Below are 25,179 nucleotides of genomic sequence, written 5' to 3' on the forward strand. Positions count from 1 at the left end.
CGGTGGTCGGTTCGATTTCTATTTCTAGAAAACCAAAAACCGATTTTTTTTGTTCGGTTTTGAGGTTCCAAAAATCGAATAACCTAAATAAGCCGAATAGCCCACATTCCCACCCACCCATGGCCCACTCTGAATTTTCATCCCACTCCATCAACCACAACCCACAATCTGTTCCACATTCTATTAAAATGCGGATTTAACCGAAAATCGAACCAAAAAACCGAAAACCGAATTGGGCGGTTTTCCAATATTTTCTAGCAACTTTAGTTTGCATCTTCTGAAAACCAAAATTTTAAAAAACCGAACCGAATAGACCAAATAAACCGTTTTCCTAGGCCTAGTTGCCTACGCTTGAAATGCAGGACGGAGTGCAACAGATTAGCCTTGTAGAGTCACGTTGCTGATAATGTATTGTAGTGCAAATGTAATAGACAACAGAGAGTCGAAGTAGTAAATGAATCTCATGTGTTCTCATTCATTGATCTTGATGTGCATATATACAAAGTGAATAGGTATCCTGTCCGTTGGGAGACCTCCCTTCCTAATGGACAGGTGCAACCATCATTGACGATTACTTTGATCATTAAGTTTGTAACAACAACCACAACATTAGTAAAGCTCACTTTTTATTTTTAAATATCTCTAGAATTTTCCCTACATTTTTATTTTTTTACATTTATTTGTCGTGATTGTATTTCTTGCGTGATTTTTCTTCTTAACTCTGCTCTACACTCATGTCAATTGAATCTACAACCAAAATTAGAAGAAGAAAAGATACAGTAAAACTCTCAAGCCATACTTCGGACATTATGGAGAGGAAAATGGTTTGCTTCATTCTCCTCATCTCTCTTGGAAAATTTCCGCCGCCCCACCCAGCCATCCGGCCATCCATTCTCCTGACAAAAATTTGCTGGATGGTTGGATCCATTTGGCACGCTGTGGATTAGCGTGGCTTCCTCCTCCTGGCGTGTCTCAGGTGGGGAAGCCACAGACGGAAGGAAACTCGCTGAAAGACTTTGTGAGGCAATGGACGATTCCATTAGTGAGGTACAACACTGATATTTATACAGGTTACATGAGCGCCTCAGCGCTAGATTCTAGCTACAAGCCGGTTTACCTTGTGGCGGTGCGCGAGGATGAGCAGTCAGCCTACTCCATTCTCAAGATCGATGCCGCACGCCCGCATCGTTGCTGGGTTGCCTAACGCGGAGCGTGGCATGTCCTTTGTTGCTACAAATTCGAGGCATGGCTCCTGGATTGTCGACGTTGGTGGTGGTCTAATGGCGGGCACCATCATCTTTGACATGAGCACATTAGAGACATTCAAGATCCATCAGCTCGAGTACCCCAAGCACAAGTCCGTCCTCATCTCCCACCGCAACGAGGTGTACGCCATCTCACGTCGCCCCCGACTAGTGCCCCCCATCGACAGTGAGCCATGGTTCGAATCCTGTCGCCGCCACCTTTCAGCTTCAATGCAGGTGTCCCCCCTGGGACCATGGCGTTTGGCCCTGCTGGACTGTCCTACCGCCACCACCCTTCTTCCCTACCTTGATGGACCCTTTTGAATTTCACAATCCACCCGAAATTGCAGTCACATCCTATGCGTCCATGGGCTCCTACATCTTGCTTTCCCCGCAGCAAGAACTGATGGTGAGTGTCAGTGTCAGCAAGACAATGCTTCACAGTGCCAAGCAGAGGAGGAAGGTCCAGCGTGAGGCTTAGGACACACAAGGGCGCCGCAAGGCTAACGCACCAAAGCGAGGCTATGGTGAACTCGATCAAGAAGTGATGGGCTGAGGTAAACAGAATGGCAAGCCCAACCCAAAATACTTTGGTGGGAATTGGACGGTGTGAGCAAAGCCCACACGGCGGTGTAACAAGAGGTGCGGTAGATAAGTTAGAGAGCATGCAAAGGAATGGAGAACTTGGAAAAGAAGTAGAACTTTTACAGGCGACGGTGGAGTCACGGCTGTTGCCGGTGACGAACTCCGGTGAACTTGTGTGATCTGACACCACATATATACATACCCATATATGCGCATTTCTCTGAGTGCTAACATTCTGGCATCAGAGCCACTTCCACCTCACGATCACCGGACTCACCTTCAAGCGTGCTCGCAAGCCATGGCTCCGAGAGGAGAGGATTCAGGCAGCGCGATGGTGACGGTGCTGGACAAGAAATGGAGCTCGAGGATGGATCAGCTGAGCCGAGTGGTCAGCCATATGCAAGGCGTTATGCAACAAGTCACCACTTCGCAAGCGGCGGCGGATGCGTGGCGACCGGGCATGGAGACGAAGGTCTCCGATCTACAAGCTTCGGTGGCGGATTTGAGCATCAAGATCGATGAGCTACTTCTAAAATCGGTAAATTCATCCTCCGAGAAGCTGCATTCCAAGGCACGAGGCCCTGCTCATCTGGGGTCTTCTTCCTTTGCGGAGGCGTCTGGATCTGATGACCGCCGTTCTGCACATGCTCACTGGAGGCTTGGAGAGGAGGTGTTTACTACCCCATTCCCACCTTCAGTCACAGGTGTGTCACCTTGTGATCCACATCTATTTGGTTCTTCGTTCTCAATGAGCAATTTGTCCAGCGTGGCCAATGGGTTGGGATCAGTGTTTCCGCATCTCAATTTCCCAAAATTTGATGGTGTTAACCCTAGAATGTAGAAGAAGAGATGTGAAACGTTCTTTGAGTTGTATGGGATACCATTAGAAATGTGGGTGAGATTGGCGATCATGCATTTTGAAGGGACTGTGACATTTTGGTTGCAATTGGTAGAACATAGGGAAGAATTATGTGCATCCTTGTGTTCTCGTTTTGGGAGGGAAAAATATCACAAGTAAGTCCACCAATTTTTCCACATTAGCCAAGGGGGGTCTGTGGGGGTGTATATAGAATAGTTTGATAGCTTAGTTCATCAATTGATGGCCTATGATACTACTCTGAATTCCACTGTTCTTACTACTTGATTCATTGCTGGTCTTAAAGAAGAGATTCGAGCTGTTGTTTTGATTCAAAGACCCTTAGATCTGGATACTGCTAGCTCCTTGGCTTTATTACAAGAAGAAGTAATCAACCACTCTGCAAAGAAATCAGTGAGGAAAGTTGATGTTGTTGAACATTGGCCCAGACCAGTTCAGCATTCCAATTCAACAACTGCCTTCAAACCTGCTTTCCCTTTGCCACCTCCTCCAGGCAGTGGGAAGTCAAGAGTTCCTGCAATCTCTGATGAGAAGAGAAGCTCTTTGTCTGACAATGCTCGAAGTAAAAAGGCTGAGGATAGATTGTTTGCTCTCATAAGTTATAGAAGATCTAAGGGATTGTGTTACACATGTGGGGAAAAATGGAGCCACACACATAAGTGTTCTTCAGCAGTACCTCTCCATGTAGTGGAAGAAATGTGGGCATTAGTTCAAGACCGTGAAGAAAAGGAATTATCTGGTGAAGGTAAAGAATGGGAGAGCAATTCTCAAGGGGATGAACAATTGTTGTCCATTTCTAAACAAGCTCTCACTAGTACTTCCTCTTTTTTTAAGTTCTCATTTACTAGATAAGGTCCAAGGGGTAAAAACATTACTTCCACCAGTGAAAGTCAAGTTACCTGATGGGGGCATATTCGGTGTACCCAAGAAATTCCTTCTTGCAAGTGGTTCTGTCAGGGTCACACATTTTGCTCCAATCTCAAATTATTGCCCTTAAGCTGTTATGATGTTGTTCTTGGTATGGATTGGTTGGAAAAACATAGTCCCATGAGAGTGGATTGGATACACAAGACCCTAGCCTTCACTTATAAAAACTCAGTTATTACCCTTCAACCCTTCAAGGAGTTATACATATTGTTCATAGTTGTGCTTTGATCTCTATGGCCCAACTTGAAGCTTGTACCCAGCAGGATTCCCTTTTGCAAGTTCTAGAACTTTGTGCAGTGAATGAGCTCATATCAGACCCAACTATTCCCTCAACAGTGCTTGAACTTGTACAATAGTATGCAGACATATTTTAGGAACCAAAGGGACTTCCTCCACCAAGAAGTCAGGATCATAGTATACCTTTGTTGCCTAGTGCTCAACCTTTCAGGCTGTGACCCTACAAATACAGTCCAGAGCAAAAAGATGAGATAGAGCCTCAGGTAACCGAAATGCTCAAGAATGGAGTCATCCAACACAGTGCTAGTCCATTTGCCTCCCCTATCCTTCTATTGAGGAAAAAAGATGGTACTTGGCGTCGTTGTGTGGATTATAGAAAGCTTAATGCTTATACAGTGAAGAATAAAATACCCTTTACCCATATTTGGGGAATTGCTGGATGAGTTAGCTGGAGCTGCTATATTTAGTAAGCCTGACCATAGAGCTGGTTACCACCAAATCAGAATTAAACAAGGAGAAGAATTCAAAACAGCATTTCAAACTCATAATGGACATTATGTAACATCCCAAATTTTGGCCAAATCAGTTTCAAAATTTGATTCAAATAAAACCCTTCAAAATCATTTCAAACCATCCCTAACTCTTTCTAAAAAAAACCAAACCCTTCTCTATGGGCTCAATCCATCTTTTTCTCCCTCAGCCGGCCCATTTCTTTTCCTTTCCCTTTCTCACCCAACCGGCCCGCTACCTTTTCTCCTCGGCCCGGCCATGCCGGCCCATTTCTTTTCCTTTCCCTTTCTCACCCAACCGGCCCACTACCTTTTCTCCCCGGCCCGGCCATTTTCTCCCTCTGGGCCACTCCACTTGCTTCCCCCCCCCCTCCAGCCCATCTTCCCCCTCTCCCTTCCTTCTCCGTGCAGCTCCAGCCCAGCCCGCTCGCGTAGTACGCGCGCGTGCGAAGAGCTCACACGGCCGCGTACACGCGTGTCCCCACCCACTGCCTGCTCGATGCACGCACCATACCGCTGTGCTGTCCCTCTCCTTCCCCTTTTACTCTAACTCATCACATCTTGTTGTACTAGCGACGACCACACGTGAGAAACCCGGCCGCCGGACGTCGTCGTGTCGTCTGCTCGCCCCCACCCGTTCCCCCTCCACGCCAACACATTCACACACACGCATACGGATCAGCTAGAGCTAGACCGCTCGGCTACAACCACATTTACGATGTCCTCGCCGCCATGCTCTCACCGGCAAACATCCACCCTCCCCCTCCTATAAAAGTTGTGCCTAAGCCCCACTACACCTCACCGCGGTTCGGTTTTAGCTCAAGGCAAGTCCTCCCCTTTCCTCTCTGCCTCCCTCCACTACCTCTATTTCCCCTCTACCACCGAATTAGCGTCGATCCTCCAGGAAGAGCCGTCGTCGGCCAAATTGGCCTCACGGCGAGCTCCACTGAGTCACACCCTACGTTTCCAGCCCCTCTGCCCAACTCCTCTGCCCCTCTCCCGAGCTGTCACCATGACAGCCATGACTGTCGCACCGCTTCTCGGTTGCCGGCCATTGTGGGTGCCCCAATGACCAAATCGCATGCACAGGAGGTCTCCCTGCACCACGTACATGCTTCCACATCCCTCAAACACAAGCCGAAGCGCCTCTCCGCGTTGTTCCCCTGTCAACCACTATCGCCACCAACTCCGATGTGCCGCTGGACCTGCTCCGGCCATTGTCGACGACGACATGCCCCTCCATCATCATCGTCGTATCGCAGGGATCAGCCCAAGCCATTTCCCGTTCCAAACCAACGCCGGGAAGCCAACTCCGATGAATCTTCTGGCGAGCCACCGCCGCAGGCCTTCCGCACCGTCGTCTTCAAGTCTGCCGATCGAACCAGCCACGACGCTGTCTCCCCACCGTTCCCTCCCGTCACCTCTCTCTCTCTCTCTCTCTCTCTCTCTCTCTCTCTCTCTCTCTCTCTCAATCCAACAGGCGAGCTCGGTCAGCTAACGACCGTTAGACCGACCGTTAGTTTCCCCGTCGAGCCGACATGGGCTGATCTGGCCCAAAGGCCGATCCATTAACCGAGCCCAAGCATGATATGAGCCCGCCAAAGCACAGTAGACTTTCCTAATTTCCAGAAATCAGAATTTTTGAGGAATATTTCAGGAATATTCTCCCTTTTTTCTTTTCCCCGAATTAAATTCCCGGCAAACTTTCGAAGCCCGTAAATCCTCCGTTTCAACTTTGATTTCGACGATTCCTCCACCAATATTCCTCTAAATTCAAGATCTACCTTTTCATATTATTTTCATAAATATTATAAATTTAATTATATTTTATTTGTATTTATTTGTGTATTGCTCTATTGATTGTCATGTCTAGAAGCCGGAGAGTTCGTTGAGGAGGAGGAGCAGGTGCCAGGAACTCAGGAGTTCGAGCAGGACCCCCTTGAGGACTTCAATGAAGGTAGGTCTCAATCCATTTCTCTTGGACCATATTGAACCTAGTTTTATCAACACCACCAGTAGCAGCCGTTTTACTCCGATATAATGCATGCAGTATTACTAGTTGGCATATTTTAAACTGTTGATCTAGCTATAACCCAATGTAGCTTAGCCAGTCATTTGTGTCTATCATGTATGCTTGATCTTTGTAAGCCTAGGATTTCTCCATAGCTAATTTACTTATGACTAGGCGATTGCCTTGTACTAGTATGCTTAGGAATAATAATCTTTACTATTACTTCATGCGTAACCATATTTAGCTTTTTCAAAGGTGTAAAACTAGGTGTTGGTGTTGTGTGGGTTATGGTTGGGTAAGACCACGTTGGATGAGAATAATGAATCCTGAGTTGGGGTTAGAGCCGAGGCAAATTAGGGTTCCTTCGGGAATGCCTAGGGAGTCGGAGTGCTGTCGGTGTGACAGGCTTCGGGAGGAGTGTTGTCCGTGTGGCAGACTCCATGTGGATATGTTTGCCTTGGCTCGTTTAAGGACCGAGTTGATGTGACATCCTACCTAGTCTATATAGTACAACCACTCGACCATGTATGGGCAGGGCTTTGTCTAAATCCCCTCAGCTAGTCTACTATCGTCTGGAGACAAGCGTGCAGCAGGGAACCATGGAGCAGGTGTAGGCAGTGCAGGCTTGGCGACCTGGTTGGAGGCCTAGTTAAAATTCATGAACCCCTGGTTAGCTCTCGTAGGTGGTTAGTGTGACGATGTTGTGGTGGGTAATGGCTTTGATGAGTCGCGCTTCCGCGGCGGTGGAATGTTGTTGAACTCAACTTATGGGTAAAGTGTACAACTCTGCAGAGATAAAACTATTCGAATAGCCATGTCCACGGTCATGGACGAACTATGGTTCAGTCACAGCAACTAGCATGGGTTTCGTGTGTTCTCCTTGTGAGTGAGTGGGCAAGGTGTGCCCTGTTTTGGAATATAGGTCCGGCCGTGTGCCGTGGGTTGCCATGGATGGGGTATCCAGCAACAGTAAAATTTGGACAACCATATTTTATTATCGATATCGTTTACATAAACCGCTTTACATAAATTGAACCATGCATGTGTACAACTTAGCTTTCTGCAAAATTCAACCTTACAGCTTATCCTTATCATCCTCTTATGCATGTATTCTACCCCTGCCGTAGGGCAAGGGTTGAGACTTGTTGAGTACTCTTGTACTCACCCTTGCTTGTGCTTTCAGAAGACGACCCGGACTTCACTGAGGCAGACGAGTAGGCTTGGTCGCGTCCGCACCCGAGTTGCATGTGGAGTGGCGTGTTCTTCATGCTGTCTCTGTTGTGTACTCTGTTGTCATGGAGCCTTTTAATAATGCACTTGGGCTTAGTGTTGTATGTGTTATTAGGATGGTGGATGTCGGAGGGTGAACTCCTGTCGCAGGGATCCCGAGAGACCCCTTTTTAGAGATTCGGCCGGGGGGATGATCCTGGAAAAGATTGTTTGGGAAATAAGCGGGAACGGAAACAAATGCGATGGCTGGTGGGAGACGATCGCCCTAATGCGAGAAAAGTGGGTGCACCGGGGTTTAGACAGGTTCGGGCCGCACGGAGGCGTAACACCCTACTCCTGTATGAGCGCTATATTTATCCTTGAAGGGAATTCTTCAAGGATGTATCTGGTTCTAAGGGGAGAACTGTTTACAAAGAGCTTGAGGATCTCGTGTTCTAGCTTGACTTGAGCTGGTTCGAGCGTCTGCGTCCTCTTCTTCACACACTTCCGGTCTCTCTTTTACGTGTTCTCCATCCTTTCCTTTTATAGGCGCGCCGACCTCAACATATCCTGAATGGGAAATAGGGGATGCGAATGCCAAGATGCCACGGAGAAAGGCGTAATCATTTCATCTTGACGAAGTGACAGGGGCGGTGGAGAAATGCGGCGCGCATCCGACCACTCGCCACTGTGGAAGCCCTCGGGCGCCATAAAGGGGGCCCACCGGGCAGCCTCAGAGGTGCCCGGTGCGCCCACCCTGTCTTGTTCTTCTGCCAGGGCAGGGTGGCGGGCGGAGCGCTTCGATTCTGGCAACGTTATCCCGAGGCACCCGGATGAAACGGGACGGGACCCGTGCATTTAATGGACCCACGCCCCCCTGCCAGTGCATGGCAGGGTCTGACACTGGGGCGTGGGCAGCTGAGAATGTCAGGATGTCAGGATGTCAGGCCGCGCGTGCCTATTAAATGCGGCATTGGGCCTTTGACTGGATGACACCCTGACGACGGGACCCTTCGGGTCGTCGAATGATCTTGCGCGAACCTTCGGGGAACCGAGTCCTCGGGGGCTGCCACGTGCAGCCCCGAGCACTCTCTCCCGAGCACTTCGGCGGGACCTTCGGGGCACCGAGTCCTCGGGGGCTGCCACATGCAGCCCCGAGCACTCTCTCCCGAGCACTTCGGTGGGACCTTCGGGGCACCGAGTCCTCGGGGGCTGCCACGTGCAGCCCCGAGCACTCTCTCCCGAGCACTTCGGTGGGACCTTCGGGGCACCGAGTCCTCGGGGGCTGCCACGTGCAGCCCCGAGCACTCTCTCCCGAGCACTTCGGTGGGACCTTCGGGGCACCGAGTCCTCGGGGGCTGCCACGTGCAGCCCCGAGCACTCTCTCCCGAGCACTTCCTTCCCGGTATTTGGGCTCTGCGGATCATCGGGGAACTAGGGTGCTCGGGAACCAGAGGCGGCGGCCCCGAGCACCTTCTTCTGGGACTTAGCTTCTTCTTACCTTGCGGGGTGGTGACATGTGGCGGATGGCCGGCCTGGTCTCGGGACTTAGGGACCCCTGGTTCTGAATACACCGACAGTAGCCCCCGGGCCCGTTGGTAGCCGACGGGACGGAGACTGCGAATGGGCCCTTCGTCGCGACCGAGGCCAAGGCTGGCGCGGACGCCATGTGGCAAGCTTTCGAGAGGTGGCCCTTGCGGACCTAGACCTCAAGTACGCTCCAACGGGAAAATGAGTGGACGCGTGTCCACACAACTTCCGAAGGGTATGATGACCATACGGGCGGCATGCGCGGTCGCCGCGCAGATCGAGGAAAATACGCCTGGCAGCCGCTGACATCGCGCGATCGGTGGGAGATTTGCCTGGCAGTTGCGCCGATCGAGGCGACGCTTCGCCGAGCGTTTGGGCGGCAGTTTTTGAACTTTGAGATATAAAAAGGGGGAATGGATCGGTCCGTTCCCCTTTTTACGCTCTCTCGCACTTGCGCTCCTGCCTTCTTCGTGCTCCGAAGCCCTCAGGAAACTCCTAGGCGACCAGAGCGTTCTCCCTTCTCTCTCTCTTCAACACCAAAAACACCCTCCATCCTGACGAGATGACGACGGTTGGAGGACGCCGGGACAAGACTTCGGACAGCATCTTGCCGGAGTCTCGTCTGAGGAACGAGAAGGCGGCGGACAAGATTAGGAAGCTGCTGGTACCGGAGGGTCAGGAAGGTGCTGTGGTGGTGAGGCCGGTGACTCTGACGCCGGCGACGACCGTCCCTGGGCGGACCGTCCTATTCACTTCCTTTGTGGCGGCGGGGTTAGTGCCGCCGTTCTCCGCCTTCTTCCTGCAAGTGCTGGAGACGTACGGCATTCAAATGGTGCACCTAAGCCCCAATTCCGTTGTGGCGTTGGCGGTCTTCGCGCATCTCTGCGAAATGTTCGTGGGGGTGATGCCGTCGGCGACGCTGCTTCGCCATTTCTTCGTCCTTCGTCCGGTGGGGAAGAAGAGGGGGCACTCCACGGCGGACGTCGCGGGGTGCTGCAACCTTCGGCTCCGGGAAGGCCTGGGGGACCATTACATTCCCCAGGTGCTGCACAGCAAGTGGGAGGAATGGCGACGGGACTGGTTCTTCGTCGACATCGACCCCCACGAGCGCCTCGAATTGCCAAAGAAGGCGGCGGAACCTCGGCGATCGACGTGGGAGGCACCGCCACCAGAAGATGCGAGACTGAAGCCGGTGCTGGAGCGCATCCTGGAACTGCGCGAGGGCGGGCTGACCTCAGTCATGGTGGTTGTGGACTTTCTGCGCCGTCGGTTGGTGCCCTTGCGAGAGCGGGCCCGGCCAAGCTGGTTCTACACCGGGCCGGAGGACATCACCAGGACCCAGATTGGCGCGAGCTGGGATCTGGGGCAGGCGGAGCTGCGGGGGATGACCTGAGTGATCACCGGAACGGAGGACATGAGCCGGGCGGAGCTCCCGTGGCCGGAGATGGCGCTCTGCGCCAACCCCAGCCGGGTGGCCATTATGGCGGGGCTGCCGGAGTTCGATGCCCAGGGGCCCGTGGACCGGCCAAGAAGCCGGAGTCCTGAGGCCTCCGAACTCCCCGGGCTGGAGGAACTACTTGGCGATGAGGTTGCTGGCAGTTCGGCGCAGGCTGGCGAAGGGGTCGCCGCAGGCGGCAGCCGCCGTGCCAGAGAGGAGGGCGCCACTGAAGTTGTTGAGGAGTTGGCGCCGGGAGACCGGGGAAAGCGTCCCCGGGCCTTGATCCTAGTGCCGGACTCTCCGCCGTCGCCGACGGCAGCGGCGGCATTTCCGATGCTGGAGCCGCGCCTGGTGCGGATGGGGCCTGCATCGGCGCCCGCGACCCGCACGGCGGAGATCGAGACCCGTGCGGCGGCACCCGAGGCCCGCACGACGGCGCCCGTGGCCCGCGCAGCGGCTCAGCCGAGCCCCCAGCGGAAGAGGCGGCGGGAGGAGTCCGGACCGACGGCGCCGGACCCGGACATCAGGCTCCCAGCGGCCAAATGGCGGTATCGGTGAGTCTTATTTCTTGCTTTTCCATGGGCATTTCCGGCCCGAACTAAGTTTTGACAATTTTCTCTTGTCTCCCGTAGGCCGGCCGCAGGCGCTGCTGCGACGGAGAGAGAACAGGCGCCGGGGCCAGAGCCGAGCCCGCCCGCTGCGCCGACGGAGGCCGGCACAGGAACGGCGGAGGCGCCAATTGACGTGGCGGCCCCTGGGAGAGAGGCGGAGGCGACGGCCAAGAGAAGGGCGCCGGCGGAGCCTACCCCGGGCGCGGAGAGCCCGGGGCGGATAACGGTGGAGGTGGATGTTCTGCCGGGGCCGGTGGACAGGGCGGCCGATGCGGGAATGCGGCCGCCGTCTGAGACCTTGGCTCCGGCGGAGCCTACCCCGGGCAGGCAGAGCCCGGGGGCGGATGGCGGTGCAAGGCCCTGCGGAGAGCTCGGCCCCCCTGGAGGCACTCTGCGGAGAAGCCTGGGCCCCACCGGTGCCCGGCCAGCCCGCCGATCCTTTCCTGGCCGCCATTGAAGGCGTCCAAGTAGCGGTTGGGCGGCTGGGCGCAGTGGTGAACGCCAAGGAGGGGGAGCTCGAGGCCGAGCGCGCCCGCCTGGCACTGGAGAAGGCGCAGCTGGCGGGCGCCCAGGAGGAGGCCCGTGCGGCAGCCGCGCGGGAGCAGAAGCTCCTAGAAGACATCCGCGCGGAAGCCGCGCGGGAACGAGAAACTCTGAAGACCGCGCGGGCAGAAGCCGCGCGGGAACGAGAAGATGCCGCCCGCTTGGCTGAGGCGTTGAGGCAGCAAGCTGCCGAGGCCCTTGCCAGGATGGGGCAGGCGCAGGAGAGGGAGGTGGCAGTCGCAGCCCGGGAGCAGGCTACGGAGGAGCGGCAAGCCGAGCTAGCCCGCCGGGAGGGCGCGGCCGAGAAGACGCGCGCCGACCTCCAGCGCTGGGAAGACGATCTCTGGAAGATCAGAGAAGAATTCAAGCGCTGGGAGGAGGACGTCTCCATCCGGGAAGTGGACAATGAGCTATCGGCGTCGGATCTCGGTGCCCGGGAGGATTCGGTGGCCCAGCAGGAGGATGTGTTGGCCCGGCGGGAGAATGAGCTGAGTCGTCGAGAAGGTGAACTGAGTCGCCGAGAGGGCGAAGCTGCTGCTGCGGCGGCCGCCGCGGCTACCAGGGCGGAGGAGAATGCGAAGCACGAGGCGGAACTGGCCGCCCGCGAACGCGCCTTGTCCGAGATGGTGGCCAAGACGAAGCAGGCTGCCGCCCCCGCCGCGGCTGGTGGTTCTTCCGGTCTGGCCGGGGACCAGGGACTCGAGGCACAGCTGCGGGCCGCCAAGGAGAAGCTCGAGACCGCCTTTGTCTCGCGGGTCAACCTCGAGCATATGCTGGAGGACATACTCCGGCGGATGCGACGGGCCGTGGAGAAGGGTGGTCTCGGACGGCTTGTCGACGACAAGAAGGGCGACGGCCCCGCACGACAAGTGTTGGGGCTGCAGCAGGTCTGCGAGCGCCTCGAGACCCTGCCTTGGGCAGTCCAGGAACTTGCCGCCCGGGAGGGACGTGGCTTGGCACGTGCCGTGGCCGAGCACGTCCTGGCCTGCTACCGAAGCAGGGACCCGAACTTCCCACTGGAGCCGGCGCGGGAGGGAGTGGTCGAGGCTGAGGGGGAGGCCGCCCGGGCAGCGGTCCGGAGTACCGCCTCCGTGGTGGCGGCCGGCTTCAGGCGAGAGGTGCCGCCGCCGCCAGCCCCCGGGGACGACTCAGAGGATTCAGCCGACGCCTCCGCCGCCGACTAGATCTTTTGTAGCCTTTGTCTTTCTTTTGCCGTCTTAATGGATGTAAATATTAGGAGTGAACCCTTAGAAAACGCCTTGTATATATCTTGTGAATATAATGGCAGCTTCCCCTTTTGCTCGCAACTCCAATTTCTCTGTGTGTTTGTTGTTTCTTCTGGTGTTCTGCCTGGAAGTCCCGGGGAGTACTCAGTCGGGCCGTTCCCGACCTTCCCATCCCCGAGAAACGAAGTTGTTCCGATCGCTGACGTTGGCGCAGCCAGCCCTCGAGCTCTCGCGAGTCCGCATTGCCTAGGTTAAGAAATGAAGACACAGACTCCCTTGTCCGGGAGATAGATCGATCCCGCTCGGAACACGCCGTGCCTAATGAACACTTTTTCACTTTGCGACCACTCAGTTAGTAGAAGGGAGACGCGTGCGGGCGAGAATGTGACCAAGAGTCCTCGCGGTCCGGTGGTGCCCGGGCTTAAAACGGGCCGGACCGAGCACTGACAGACCGCCCCCGAGACCTGAGCTCCGGACTACCCGAGTAGCTCGAGCAATAGGATTACCCAGGGCACCCGAGGACTCGGTAGTGCTCGGGGTCCTTAAAAGCGGACCGAACACCACGACCACCACGAAGGGCTTTGGTCAGACATTATCGCAAGCACGCTACTCTTTTCTACAAACCGCTCTGTCGTTCTGGGAAAAAGTAGACACGCGGCAGGGTTTTTGCGTGCGAGGAAACCACCTCACCGAACAGATTAAGGCGCGAGAGCCCCCGAGAATGACTCGGGAACATAAATTTACTGAAGGTAGATTTGTCTGAATATAACCACTCACCGGACAGCTGTCGGCCTTCCGGCCCATCGATCCAGGAGGGATGTGCTTCCGAGTTCAGGTGTCGGGAACTTAATTCTTTTAACGGGGCGCCCGAGCGCCTGGAGGTGCACGAGGCTCCTAGGGTCGGGTGATCTCGACCACCCATGCCTAAGTGGTAGGACCACCCGAGGACCCTTGGGGCCGACCAAAGACCGGGGCATTGAAGCCCTCGCGGCCAAGCTGCTTGTGATCGCCAGCCTGTGACTTTAAAAGAGAAAATAGGATTTCTTTGTCTGGTGCGCTCTGCCAGTGCGGTACTTGTTATAGACTACTCTTGTTTTCGACCCGAGACCTCTCGAACACCCAAACCGGCGGACAAGAGCGGGCAGAGGCATAACCCAGAGGTCCTATGGTTTGGTGGCGCCCGGGTATGACAGACCAGACCGAGCACCGACAGCCCGCTCCGGGGGCCCGAGCTCCGGACTACTCGAGCAGCTCGAGCGATGGGATTACCCGGAGTACCCCGAAACTCGGTAGTGCCCGGGAGCCTGTCACGACACCGAACACCACAGCCTACCATGGCGGATGTAAGTCAGCGGCGACTGCTCGCATGCATACCGATCGGGATTCTTTTGTCAGCGGGGAAAAAGAGAGAGCGAACTTTTTCTCGCACAACCGAGCTCCTCACCAGACAGATTAAACATACGGAATCCAGAAAAAGTATTTTGACATAGCGATTGCTTATTGAAATACTTAATGTGCAATATTTACAAGGTTGGGCGACAGCAACTTACCCCACGGGGCGAAGCCTTCAGACTGCTCGGGCGGGGAGAAGCCCCCGGCCTTGCTGACCTGAGCCGCGAGCACGACCATCTACCGGTAGAAGCGTCGGAGATGCTCGATGTTCCACGGATTCGGGAGTGGCTGTCCTTCCTCCGTCGCCAACCTGAAAGAACCTGCCCGGGGGACCGCGATCACGGTGAAGGGACCTGCGGGGCCGGGCATCTTAACCGTAAGGTATGCGTAATGCACGGCCATCATAAACTTGGCAAGCGCCGGACGCCCGAGGATGGCGTTGTAGGGGAGAGGGAGCTCCGCGACATCGAAGAGGATGCACTCCGTGCGGAAGTTGTCCCGGCTCCCGAACGTAACAGGCAACTCAACCTGCCCGAGGGGCAGGGAGTGCCCAGGGGTCACTCCACAGAAGGGGAGCGACGGCTTTAGGCGTCGGGAAGACACTTGCAGCTTCTCAAAAGCCTCTTTGGAAAGGAGGTTGAGGCCGGCACCACCGTCGATCAGCACTCTGCCGACCTTAACATTGCAGATAGTGGGAGACACTACCAGAGGTAGCCGTCCCACGGCTGCAGTACTGGCGGGGTGATCAGCCATGCTGAATGTGATCAGAGCATCCGACCACCTCAGGGGTCTTGTGGCCTCCTCGCTCGGGGTTGCCGAGCACACCTCGCGTCGCATGATCTTGATACCACGACGTGAGCAGGGCGTGTAAGCGCCCCCGTCGATGAAGGCAACGGCATGCTCGGGCTCCTAGAAGCCGAGCTCGGCGTTGTTGGGGGCGACCTCAATATCGCCTCCTCCGCGGGACTCGTCGCGCTCCCACTGGCGCTGCTCCACGAGTCCTTTGACCGTACGACACTCCGTGAGGTCATGCCATCTGGTCAGGTGTATGGGACACCATTTACCTGGCTCGGGCCCCGCGGGAGTGGGGGCCCTCGCTGGAACAGGAGCTCGGCCAGGGGCCGGGGCTCTTGCTGGAGCTAGCGCCCTAGCCGGTGCCGGGGCCCTCGCGGGCACAGAGGCCCGAGGAGGAGCCCGAGCAGGGGCCCTAACGGGGCGCCGATCGACACCCGGCCGACGCTCTTGCCGGTGATCGGGCTCTTGCGGCACCCTGTGAGCGAGGACTTGGGCTGGCTCAACGGGAGCGGCCTCACGCTTCCTCCTCTTCTTCTTTTCCCGCTTGTCGGAGCGGGAAGAACTTGGCTGGTCGGAGGTGGGGCGAGGAGCATGCCACGCCCTGGCCTCCGCAGCCTTGGCGCACTTATTGGCCAGTGCGAAGAGTTCCGCAGGGGTCTCGATTTCGTGCGTACCTAGCTTTTCGAGCATCCGCTCATCGCGGATGCCCTGCCGAAAAGCAACAATAACAGCATGAGGGGCCACTCGAGGAATGGTGTTGCGAACCTGGCTGAAGCGCTGTATAAAGCGCCGTAGCATTTCCCCCTCCTGCTGTTGGACGGCATGAAGGTCGCACTCCAAACCGGGGCGCGTAAACGTGCCCTGAAAGTTGGCCACGAACTGGTGGCACAGGTCATCCCAGGAGCCGATAGACCCTGGGGGTAAGTTCATAAGCCAAGAGCGGGCGGAGCCCCTCAGGGCAACATGAAAGTAGTTTACCATCACCTTTTCGCTGCCTCCGGCCGCTTGGACGGCCGTCGTGAAGATTTGGAGGAACTCGACGGGGTCGATGGACCCGTCGTACTTCTCCGGCAGCTCGGGGCGGAACTTGGAAGGCCACCTAACCCGGCGGAGCTCGGTGGTGAAGGCACGGCAACCGGTGCCGTACCCCGCACCGCGAGCGGGGGTCCTCGGTGGCGAGAAGCGGCGAGCCGGGGATCCCCGGTGGCCGCGGGCCGGGAGAGAGGAAGCCTGGTCCTCTGCCCCAACCCCCTGCCGGGTCTCCCGCTGACGTTCGAGAGTAACTCGGGCATCCTCGTGGCCCCTCCGCTCGTCAAGGCGCAAGCGGAGGTCTCGGGCTTCAGACACGGCCAGGGGGACGGCACTCCGCCTGGAGACCCCTCGACCCGTGCGGGTGTTGCCTGTTGAGGAGTCGGCTCTGGCGGCACCATGCTGAGAAGTGGTGCGAGGACTCCCGGCCTGCACCTGGCGACGAGCAGTGCCGACCAAAGCAACGACATCTTGGATCCACCGACCTTCCGGAGTGTTCGGCGTGGCCTGAACGGGCGGATGCCTAAGGAGAGCATGTGCTGCAAGCAGCGCGCTCCCTGGACTGGCCTCGCTGAAAGCGAGCCTGCGCCGAGGCGGCACCCGACGTGGTCCAGAGGCGGACCTAGCGGCCGGGGTCCCGACCACCTGCTGGGGGTCGGAAAGTACATCGACAGCGGCGGCGGCGGCCCTGATGGGCCCAGCGCCTTGATCCCCTTGAGCGGGAAAAACCGCGCACGTGGATGGCGGCTGCCGCTGGTACGCAGCAGCGACGGGGCTCTCTCGGGCGTCGGGCAGCGCTCCGTTACTGGAAGTGGAGCCGGAACGCTGGAGACGGTGCCCGCCGGCCATCTTTTCCTGGAAAGAAAAAAAAAGAAAAGTGAAACAAACAATCCAGGGATATTCCCCCCTACCTAGCGCGCCAGCTGTCGGAGGGTGAACTCCTATCGCAGGGATCCCGAGAGACCCCTTTTTAGAGATTCGGCCGGGGGGATGATCCTGGAAAAGATTGTTTGGGAAATAAGCGGGAACGGAAACAAATGCGATGGCTGGTGGGAGACGATCGCCCTAATGCGAGAAAAGTGGGTGCACCGGGGTTTAGACAGGTTCGGGCCGCACGGAGGCGTAACACCGTACTCCTGTATGAGCGCTATATTTATCCTTGAAGGGAATTCTTCAAGGATGTATCTGGTTCTAAGGGGAGAACTGTTTACAAAGAGCTTGAGGCTCTCGTGTTCTAGCTTGACTTGAGCTGGTTTGAGCGTCTGCGTCCTCTTCTTCACACACTTCCGGTCTCTCTTTTACGTGTTCTCCATCCTTTCCTTTTATAGGCGCGCCGACCTCAACATATCCTGAATGGGAAATAGGGGATGCGAATGCCAAGATGCCACGGAGAAAGGCGTAATCATTTCGTCTTGACGAAGTGACAGGGGCGGTGGAGAAATGCGGCGCGCATCCGACCACTCGCCACTGTGGAAGCCCTCGGGCGCCATAAAGGGGGCCCACCGGGCAGCCTCAGAGGTGCCCGGTGCGCCCACCCTGTCTTGTTCTTCTGCCAGGGCAAGGTGGCGGGCGGAGCGCTTCGATTCTGGCAACGTTATCCCGAGGCACCCGGATGAAACGGGACGGGACCCGTGCATTTAATGGACCCACGCCCCCCTGCCAGTGCATGGCAGGGTCTGACACTGGGGCGTGGGCAGCTGAGAATGTCAGGATGTCAGGATGTCAGGCCGCGCGTGCCTATTAAATGCGGCATTGGGCCTTTGACTGGATGACACCCTGACGACGGGACCCTTCGGGTCGTCGAATGATCTTGCGCGAACCTTCGGGGAACCGAGTCCTCGGGGGCTGCCACGTGCAGCCCCGAGCACTCTCTCCCGAGCACTTCGGCGGGACCTTCGGGGCACCGAGTCCTCGGGGGCTGCCACGTGCAGCCCCGAGCACTCTCTCCCGAGCACTTCGGCACTTCCTTCCCGGTATTTGGGCTCTGCGGATCATCGGGAAACTTCCCCGAGCACCTTCTTCTGGGACTTAGCTTCTTCTTACCTTGCGGGGTGGTGACATGTGGCAGATGGCCGGCCTGGTCTCGGGACTTAGGGACCCCTGGTTCTGAATACACCGACAGTGGATTATGCTCATCGTCCCTCGTGTTGTATGGCATTGATAATACCTGTTGTAAGACTCTTATTTACCAGTGACTGATCCAGGGACTGGTATAATAATGGTTTTAAGCACCGGGGATAACCCGGGGCGCTTCACATTATGAGTATAAAGTGATGCCTTATGGCTTAACAGGTGCTCCTGCACCTTTTCAAAACATCATGAACTCAGTTTTGGCACCTCTTTTAAGAAAATGCGTAGTGGTTTTCATTGATGATATACTAGTGTATAGTTCTACCTTGGAAGAACATCTTTCTCATTTGTAGCAAGTCTTCTCTTTATTACAGCAGCATCAACTCTATTTGAAGCTCTCCAAATGTTCATTTGCTCAAGCTCAGTTGGAATTTCTAGGTCATATCATTAGCAAAAATGGAGTGGCCACAGATCCAACTAAGGTTGCCAAAGTGCAAAACTGGCCCACACCAACCAATCAGAAGGATGTTAGGAGCTTTTTGGGCATGTCAGGGTACTATAGAAAATTTGTTCGACACTATGGTATTCTAACTAAACCATTGACAAATTTGCTGAAGAAAGGAGCCATGTTCACTTGGACATCTGAAATTGAAGATGCATTTCAGGCTCTCAAGCAAGCATTGACTACTGCTCCTGTTTTGGCACTACCAAATTTCAAGAAAGTTTTTGTGACAGAAACCGATGCTAGTGACAAAGGAATTGGTGCAGTATTACAACAGGATGGGCATCCTATTGCTTTTATAAGCAAAGCATTGGGACCTCGCAGTAGAGGATTATCCATTTATGAAAAAGAGTGCTTAGATATACTATTTGCTATTGATCAGTGGAGGTCTTACCTTTCTCATGCTGAATTTGTTATAAAATAGATCGGAGGAGTCTAACCCATTTGGATGATCAAAGGCTTACAACACCATGGCAACAAAAGGCTTTAACCAAATTGTTGGGCTTACAGTACAAGATTGTTTACAGAAAAGGTGTTGAGAATCAAGCAGCTGACTCCTTATCTAGGCGCCCTAACTTCGCCAGTGACAAGCATGTACTCGATTGTGTGTTGCCTCTACTATTAAATCAATGTGGTTAGAAGATGTGATCTTGGGCTATCAAACGGATCCTACTGCTATGAAGGTACTCACTGCTCTTTCTTCTGGTCATGTCATGAAATATTTCACTTTGCATAATGGAGTGATCAGATATAAGAATAGAGTATGGCTAGGCAATAACACACCTTTACATAACAAAGTCTTCGAAGCTTTACATGCTAGTAGTGTTGGTGGGTACTTTGGTTTTCCAGTTACCTATAGAAGGGTGAAAGGCATCTTTGCTTGGCCTGGACTAAAGAAGACAGTTAAGCTTTTTGTCAGTCATTGTACCACTTGCCAACAAGCAAAACCTGAAAGACTCAAATACCCTGGTCTCTTGGAACCACTTCCAATTCTTGATCAAGCATGGCAAATGGTCTCAATGGACTTTATTGAAGGCCTCCCTAAGTTTGGTCAGTTTAACTGTATATTGGTGGTAGTTGATAAGTTCTCTAAATATGCTCATTTCATACCTCTTGCTCACCCACTCTCTGCATTGACACTTGCATCAACATACATGAATCATATTTTTAAGTTTCATGATATGCCTCAGTCCATTGTTTCTGACAGAGACCGATTGTCACAAGCTTGTTTTGGTAAGAGTTATTTCGTTTGACAGGAACAAAATTACTCATGAGCAACTCTTATCACCCTCAATCAGATGGGCAAACAGAGCATGTAAATCAATGCTTGGAGACTTATTTGCATTGTTTTGTTCATGCATGTCCTGCAAAATGGAGCAAATGGTTGTCTTTAGTTAAATTTTGGTACAATTCCAGCTATCACACTGCATTAGGCCGATCACCTTTTGAAGTTTTATATGGCCATCCTCCTAAGCACTTTGGCTATGATGTCACCGAAGCTTGTGTCATTCCAAATCTAAAAGAATGACTCGCTGATTGGCAAATCATGACACAAATAGTCAGACAACATCTCGAGCGTGCCCAGCACCGCATGACAGTCAGGCAAACCACAAGAGGATTGAACGCTAGTCCTCTGTGGGTGATTGATTATGTCTATCTCAAGCTTCAACCTTATGCGCAAACATCAGTTGCTCCTCAGGCCAATTACAAGTTATCCTTCTGTTACTTTGGGCCTTATCAAATCATCCAAAAAGTTAACAATGTGGCTTATAAATTGGCACTGCCTACATCCAGTTTGGTTCATCCCATCTTTCATGTTTCTCAACTTTTCTCAACTGAAGCGGGCTATCGATCCTAATACACAGGTCAATCCATCTATTCTAGATGTCCCTTTTGACTCACAATTTCGTGCCTTGTTATTAGACCAGCGATTGCGCTCTGTTGCCGGAAGGGTGGTACCTCAAGTTCTGGTCAAGTGGTCTTCTTGGCCACCGATGGCTACGTGGGAGAACGAGGAATATCTATGTTGCTGTCGGAGGGTTAGCTCCTGTCGCAGGGATCATGAGGGACCCCTTTTTAGAGATTCGGCCGGGGGGATGATTCTGAATATGTTTGCTGGAGAAATAAATGGATGTAAATGCGATGGCAGGTGGGGTGGAATGATCTAATGCAGAAAAGAGTAAATACGCTGGGGGGATTTTTAGACAGGTTCGGGCCGCACTACGCGTAACACCATACTCTTGTGTGGATGCTATAAATGCCCTGAGAATGTCTCTTAGGAATGTGCTAGTTACAAGAATGTTTGTCTATCCTAGAGCCTCGGGCTCCTTGTTCTTTGGTGGTCACAGCTTCTATGCTCGTACGAAGGTGTTCTTCGATCTCTGAGCAAGTGCCTGAGAGTTTGAGCGCCCTCTGTTCGCTTGGACTCGTGTTGGATTGCCTCTACCTTCAATTTGTCTTGGACTTTGTTGGATTTGCTTTGTCCGTGCCTGCCGGCTGCTTTAAATACCCTCCAGCGGTAGCGTATCTCGAAAGGGAGAGCACGAGTTCCAAGGTGCCATAAATGGAAAGGGCGTCATCATGGCCTCTGCGCGAAGTGACGGGGGTTGAAAACGCGCCCCGCGACTGGTCTTCGTCGTCATGATGGCGCTGGCAACGGGCACCGTGGAGAGGGCCCACCGGGGAGCCGCAGAGCAGCCCGGCATGCCCGTCTGGTCTTGTTCGCCTGCCACAGCAGCGCGGCAGACGGAACGCCTCGGGCCTCGCGATGCTATCCCGAGGCGCGCCGGATGGCGCGGGATGGGACCCATGCATTAAATGTCCCCACGCCCTTCTGCCAGAGAATGGCAGGGACTGACACCGAGCGTGGCAGGAGCAGTTGGAGGTGACAGGCCACGCGCGCCCTTAAATGCAGCATCGGGCCTTTCACTGGCTGACACCTCATCGCTGGACCCCTGTGAGGGCCACTGACGGGGGCTTCTTGGGTCGTCGGGGAACCGAGTGCTCGGGGGTCACTGTTCACTTTCCCGAGCACTCTCTCCCGAGAACGCCCTCTCTTGGTCCTCGGGGAACCGAGTGCTCGGGGGCCACTGTTCATGGCCCGAGCACTCTCTCCCGGGCTTGGCTGTATGGATCCTCGGGGAACCGAGTGCTCGGGGGCCGCTGCTCGCAGCCCCGAGCACTCTCTTCCGGAACTACCTTCCTTGGGTCCTCGGGGTACTCGGGTGCCCGGGGGGCCACTGCTCGCAGCCCCGGGCACACCCCTCCCGGTACTTGGTTCTCCTGGTCGTCGGGGGACTTGGGTGCTCGGAGGTCACTGTTCACCTCCTGAGCACTCTCTTCCCGGTCACTTAGTCTTCGCAGATCATCGGGGAACCTGGGTACTCGGGGACCACTGTTTGTGGCCCCGAGCGTCCTCTCTCGGGACTTAGTCTTTTTTACCTCGCAGAGATGACCCCCGCGGGAGGGCGCCACGTGGCGGATTGCTGGCCTGGCCTCGGGATTCGGGGACCCCTGGTTCCTGATTCACCGACAGTCACCGATACCCGGACGCGCCGGACAAGCCGGCTCACAAGGAGAGGAGGATGTCAGTGTCAGCAAGACGATGCTTCACAGTGCCAAGCAAAGGAGGAAGGTCCAGTGTGAGGCTCAGGACACACCAGGGCGACGTGAGGCTGATGCACCAGAGCGAGGCTATGGTGAACTCGATAAAGAAGTGATGGCCCGAGGCAAACAGGCTTGCAAGACCAACCCAAAATACTTTGGCAGGAATTAGACGATGTGAGCAAGGCCCACACGGAGGTTTAACGAGAGGCGTGGTAGATAAGTTAGAGAGCGTGCAGAGGAACGAAGAACTTGGAGAAGAAGTAGAACTTTTACAAGCAGCGGCAGTGTCACGGCTGTTGCCAATGACGAACTATGGTGAACTTGTGTGATCTGACACACATATATCCATACCCATATTTGCGCATTTCTCTGGGTGCTAATAGTGAGCACGTACGCCTTTCATGTGGTGAACAAAACATGGGAGAAGGTCCACGATGGGAACCTGCCTTTTGTTGGCCAAGCAGTGCCCCTTGGCGGTGGTGGCCTCGTCGCCGCCTGCTCCATATCCAAGAACGGCATCACTGCCTCTGCCGCAATGTTCCACATGTCCATCAAGCTCTCATCGAGCATTCCCTCATTATCAATCCAAGAGTTCCCGGTGGCGGCATCAGAGGACAAGATTCCTAGGCTGCTTTTCTGCCCCTGGGAAAGGGCAGCTTCTGTTCCACAAGGTTAGGATTCGTCTGTCAAAGCAGCCACAAAGCCAACTGCTTGAAGGAGGTTCAGGTTATTGACCACCTTTCAGATGGAGAACATTGAGGCTATCTTGATGGCTTGCCAGTCCCTGGGTGCCAAGGCTAAGGATGTGCTAGTTGCAGCACAAGTGAAGGAACAGAGTCATACTTACAAATCTAAGTGCCGATATCGTTTGCTGGAATCTAACATGGTTGTGGTTGCTGCCCTGACCATGTAAGCATCTCTCTTTTACTTCGGTAGGCTATAGCTGTCATTTATATTTTTTTGTCACTGCTACTAGATTATTAAATCTTCTACATATTTGCACCACCAAATGAAATGAAGTGTACTAATGTTCTGTTTTCATAGATAAACATTCCAATTTATGTGTACAGTTCTTAGTTTTGTTGGGCTATGGCCTACAGACCGCATTTAGGCCCCGTTTGGCTCCTGGAATCGGAACCGATTCTAGGTGGTTTCACCAAATCCGGCAGCCAAACGCACCATCCCAAAACATTTCGGTGAATCGGGGGTGAATCACGAAATAGCTTGAGGGCCATTTCACCTGTTTCTCCCGTGCGCATGTACCAAAATGCCACCGTCGAGCCGCCGCACCACTCGCCCTCCTGGACGACGCGTTGAGCTACCACGCCACCCAGCCGATGCCTTGAGCTACCCCCCCCCCCTCTCCCTCCAAGCTGGCCGCACGCTCGCCCACCAAGCTGGCCGCACGCACACCGGCCATGTCGCCCTCCCGCTCGACCGCCGCATCGAGCTACCATGCTTCCTGCCCTCGTGACGCCCGCCCGACGCGCCGAGCTGCCCACCCGCCCACCCCTCCCCACTCGGTTGTCAAGCCGCGCTACCTACCCACCGTGTCGTCCTCCTGCTCAGCTGCCTACCCGATAAAGGAGAGAGAAGGTTGAATGGGAATGGATAAGGAATAGAGATAAGGGGAGAGGTTAAATGAAAACTAAAAAATATTATTTGTATTAAAAATAGTCAAATAAAATATAAAAAATAGCATATCAACGAAGGGAAAAATGGTCAATTGCACCACCATCTCTCCATCCGGACACTGAATCCAGACACCTAGCCAAACGGTTTCCAGAGGTGTTTCTGATTCACTAGAGAAATGTTTCCAAGGAGAATCTAAAACTGAAACATTTTTTAGAGAACCTGGAAACCATTAAAGAGGTCCATCAGTTTCTTATCTGAGTTACCATTGTTCTTATCTTGGGGCTCTCTGGTGAGGTTGAAATCTCCTCCAAGAATTAAAGACAGTGACACCTTGTCACAAATTGCCTCCAATTCACATTTGAAATCCTTGGATATCCTGTGGTCTGCAGGGCCATAGACTGTGATGAACTTCCACTTGAGATTGGTGATCCTTGATCTCATAGTGATCTGGATGCAAAATTGGTGCAACTCCCATTGCTCCAATTCCAGCAGGTCATTCTTGACCCCACCAGAATCCCCTTCAATGGCCCTGGGCTGGTAGTACAATCCAAGAGAAGTCTTCACCACCAGAGATTTCTCTAAGTTCTTTAGCTGTGAAGTCCTTCATAGTTTTCTGTATACCAATGATGTCCAATATTTCCTACATGATGTAGTCCTTAATCTGCTTTCTCCTTACTGCTTTCCTTAACCCCCTGGCATTCCATATGAGGATTCTCATTTATGCTTTTTTCTTTGGTTTGCCTCTTCCACTTTTTTGCTCATGGCCACTCCTTGTGACCTCCCCTTTTTCTGAGGTTGGCTTGTCATACCCTCTTACAGAATTATCAATGAGCTCCATGGTCAATTCCTATTCTAGGTCCTCAACCCTAGCTACTTCTTTCTCATTTTGTTTTTGAAGTAAAGCTTTGAAGGCTGCCTCAACAGTCTTAGCCCTAGCTAGTTCCTCAGCCTTAAAAGCATCTATTTGATTATCAATATTTTAAGATACTATATCTATCTCAGAACATATGCAATGTATTCATTGGAGGCATTAATAAGAATAGCAAACTGGTTCGGATTTAAGGCAGTACCTATAGGTGCATTCTTCTGTTGGGCTCTTTTCATGGCCTTGGCTTGAATGGAGATCCCATCTATGGGGATCCTGGAGCTTGCCCTAGTTGCAAGGATTGGTCCTCTCCTCTTATAAGTCCTTATCGTTAGGCT

The 25,179-nt window shown here is 54.0% G+C and overlaps 1 pseudogene; it reads left to right on the forward strand.

Moving 5' to 3' along the window:
* Nucleotides 1-1,075: 1,075 nt before the first annotated feature.
* On the forward strand, nt 1,076-23,254 carry LOC133904768 (uncharacterized; annotated as a pseudogene).
* Nucleotides 23,255-25,179: the final 1,925 nt, after the last annotated feature.

This window comes from Phragmites australis, chromosome 22, assembly GCF_958298935.1.
Source record: "Phragmites australis chromosome 22, lpPhrAust1.1, whole genome shotgun sequence".
Lineage (NCBI taxonomy): Eukaryota > Viridiplantae > Streptophyta > Magnoliopsida > Poales > Poaceae > Phragmites > Phragmites australis.